General features: G+C 49.5%; 1 long non-coding RNA gene across 1 annotated transcript; it reads right to left on the minus strand.

Moving 5' to 3' along the window:
• Positions 1-367: 367 nt before the first annotated feature.
• Positions 368-3,656, minus strand: LOC116666967. Its single transcript, XR_004323763.1, has 3 exons — positions 3,309-3,656; positions 2,315-2,423; positions 368-612 (listed from the first exon to the last, which is right to left on the minus strand). It is a non-coding gene; the product is annotated as an uncharacterized LOC116666967 (long non-coding RNA).
• Between the last annotated feature and the right edge of the window lie 247 nt (positions 3,657-3,903).

Raw genomic sequence — 3,903 nt, forward strand, 5'->3', positions numbered from 1 at the left:
CAACAGGAAAGGTTAAAGCTCTGCCTCCCTTCCTAGAGGGAGATGAGGCGTCTCGCTTAGTGACCTGGGGAAGAAAAGGTGGAAGTGCCCCTGACCACCTGGTCTACTCGGTGAGAGGAGGCCGAGACACACCAAAGCCATCTCAAGGCCGAAGTGGATGCTTGGATCTTCCCCGGTGACTGGCACAAACACAGGTATTTGGGTTCTCACCTCCTAAAAACACCACCAGCCCCCTATGATTACACAATCAGGCTGAGCCTAGCTGAAGTAAAACAAAAAAAAAAAAGTTGTAGAACAGGCTCCCACCCCTCCTTTCCTCCCTCCCTGATCTCCCAACCATAGTCTCCATCCTTAAGGCCCCCCCCACACACACACACAGCTCTGCTCTCAACCTGCCCAAATCACTCAAGAAGGAAGCTCAGAATTTTGAACTTTATTATCAGTTGAAGAAATAAGTGCATAAGATAAAAAAGAACGGCCCTGAAGCAGACTGTGCAGGGGAATTTTTAACCAGTGGCAGATTTTCCAGCATCCATGGGGGAATGCTAGAGAAGGAGGCCTTCCCAGCCTCTTCCTCCCCACACTGACCGTTGCTGATACACACAGCCGATCCTGGTGGCAAACAAACAGCTCAATTAGTAATCAGCTCTGTCTTTTCACCTCATGAAAAGGTAACCTGATTTCCCTGCAAGTATAATATATTTGATCATTAAAAACTCTACAAGCCCCCATGGGATAATTAAAGCGTGTGAGAAGAGAAACACGAACGTATCGTGATGGATGGCCGCACACGAGCCCCGAAGAACAGCTGCAAGAAAGGCGCTGATGAGATTGACGAATGCTTCAGGCACGTGGAAACTTCCCAGCAGCACAGGTCGAAGGCTGGTGCTGCATGCAGGCCTCTAAAGGGGCAGCTGAAAGCTCCCTAAGGGGCAATTTAGAGCTCATGTCAGAGTTGCAGTAACGCACTGTGTTCCACGGCCCCAACCACGTTTTGACCTGGGCAGTTTGACACTGTGACGTCTGAAACATCTCAGACTGTCCAACTCAGGAACAGATCCTGGAGACAAATGGCTGACAGATGCCGAGCCTATTAACTACAGCCACAAAGCAGCTTTAATTTAGAAAGTAAACATGGCACAATGTTAAAACCTAAAGCCCCCTGGCAGGAGAGCATTAATGAGGCTGGGAAAGAGCAGGGGCAGAGGAATGACTGAGGGGAGCCGCGGGTTCTGAAGCAGCAGGACTCTGCGAGGTGCTGCAGCAAGGACCACCCCGCCTTCCTTTAGGGGCTCCTGGCTTATCCCATAATTCACCTTTATCATCTCAACCTGCTGCACCTACTGTGTTCCAGGTCGTGTGCTGAGAACTGAGCCTACAGAGATGAACAGAACACAGGTGGCCCCAACCCTCTGCACTTAGTCTAGACCAGACTTTTTCTGTAGAAGGACAAATAATTTAGGCTTTCCAGGCCGTATAGTCACACCTTAGTAGCCAGAAAGTTCTACATGTAAACAAAGCTAATATCTAAGTGAATAGCCACAGCTGTGTCTCTAAAATTTACAAAAACAAGTGGTGGCTGGATTTGACCTGCAGGCAGTAGGCTGCCAATCCTGGGTCTAGAAGGCCATTAAACAAATAAATAGTTAAAACTACAATAATTGGAGCCTGCTCTGTGCCAAGTACCATTTGGCATGCTTTATGATATTTACTCATGTAATTCTCACAGCAACCCTCTAAGCTAGTGTTATTATGCCCATTTTACAGATAGGAAAATTAAGGCATAGAAATGTTAACAACTCAGCCATGATCACACAAATAGGATGAGCTAGGGTTTGAACCCTGCAGGTCCAGGACACACATGAGCACCTCACTGCAACCTGCAACCCTCTCCTGCACCAAACTGCCTCATCAAGTATACAAGGCCAAGTGTGGGGGAAAAAAAAAAAAAAGAGGCCAAGTGTGTTCAAATGTTAAGAAGAAAAAGAACAGGATGGCCTACGTTAGACGGGCTAATCAGAAAATAGTGGCACCTAAAGCATGAGAATCGGCCAGCCAGGCAAGCAGCAACAGAAAGGAAAGAACATTCTGGGCTGGTTAGTTTTCTGTTGCTGCTGTCCAAATGATCACAAACTCAAAACAACACAAATTTATCATCTCCCAGTTCTATAGGTCAGAATCTAGGACATCCTCTGGTTTCTCTGCTCCAGGTCTTATAAGGCCCGAATCCAGGCATCAGCGGCTGGGCTCTTACCTGAAGGCTCCGGGCGTAGACTTGGCTGCTAAACTCACTCAGGTTCTCAGAAGAACTTACCTGCTTGTGGCTGGAGGACTGAGTTTTCGTCTCCCTGTCGGTCATCGGCCGGGAGCCTATCTCGGCTTCTTAGGCTGCCCGCATTCCTCATCTGGTTGCCCCCCTCGTCCTTAAAAGCAGCACAGAATCCTTCTCACACTTCCACTCTCTCTGACTTCCTCTACTGCATCCTTCCTGCCTCCAACGAAAGTCCTCTGCTATTAAGGGCTCACGTGATTAAACTGGCTGCACCTGGATGAGAGAGGCTACCCTCCCCATTTTGTGGTCTGGAGCATTAATAACACCTGCAAAGTCCCTGTGACCATGCAACAAAATACGTCATAGCCTATAGAGATTAGAGCATAAGTATCTCTGGGGGCCCTTTGCCTCCCACACAGCAGAGGGAACAATACATGCAAAGGTCTTGGCATCGTAACTAAAGTGAGGCCAGTGTGGGGAGAGGAGAGCAAGAGGGGAGAGTGAGGAAGAGCCAGGCCAGACCAGGATGGAGGGGTGGCCTGGGGCCGCAGGCCTCGCAGGCCATGGTAAGAAGTTGAGGTTTTGCCCTACGTGCTTTGGAAAGCCATGAAAGGCTTATAAGCAGGGGGAATGTTATCTAATTCAAGTTTTTTGAATGATTAGCTGCTGAGTAGAGAGAATGGATGAGTGAGGGCCAAGAGCATAAGTGGGGAGACCAATTGTGTGGCTGACGGTGGCCTGTGACAGCGGCAGCAGTGGAGCTGGAAGATTTGACACGTTTTAGAGAAGACTTGTTGATGGACCTGATACAAACGGTAAAGAGAGAGGGGTGCTAAGAACAAGAAAGGAAGACAGTAGGAAGACCAGGTTTGGAGTTGAAGATCAGAAATTCAGCTTTGGACACGCATTGCTGAGATGGCTATCTAAGCAGCTCTATAAAGTAGGCAATATACTTTTGGGAAGGCAGGCAGATGCCACAGAATTCTACCCACCCCAGAAGACTTTTCCAGCAGTCACTATGGTCTGAAATTCTCACCATTGGCCTCAATTCACCGGGGAAAGATTTTAGGTCTCCAGGAGGGTCTACAACACGCTTGTCAGCCGAGGGAGGCTGGAGAGGGATCCGAGGAGATGAGCCGCCCAACTGGAAGAAAGCAGGAGGAGCCGACAAGGAGCAAAACTGCACTTTACTGCAGTACAAGCGGGTGGTGCCCGCGGCTGCGGCGGTGCTCAGGTGTACGCACTTGTCCTTTTATGATGCTAGTGGCGCATGCGTGGTGTTCATAGTGCCGACTCACGCTACTGGCGCATGCGTGGTGTTCATAGTGCTGACTCACGCTACTAGCGCATGCGTACATTTACCCCTTACCAGGTGCAAGCTATTGTGAACTTCGGCCTGGGCCCCACGGCCTACTCACTTAAGGCTACACACTCACACAACAGTACAACTCCGGGTCGGCAAGCTCCCTGCTTAAGAGGCTATGAACCAGGAGGGATGGACGGGAGTAGGGAGGAAGACACAGGATGGGACATTTTTGATGAGAGACAACTCAGAGCAAGCCCTGGGGGATGGCTGGAGTGAGAGGCATCTCAGGGGGAGACTCAATTAGGGCCTGCGTGAAAGATTTAAA

This window comes from Camelus ferus, chromosome 11, assembly GCF_009834535.1.
Source record: "Camelus ferus isolate YT-003-E chromosome 11, BCGSAC_Cfer_1.0, whole genome shotgun sequence".
Lineage (NCBI taxonomy): Eukaryota > Metazoa > Chordata > Mammalia > Artiodactyla > Camelidae > Camelus > Camelus ferus.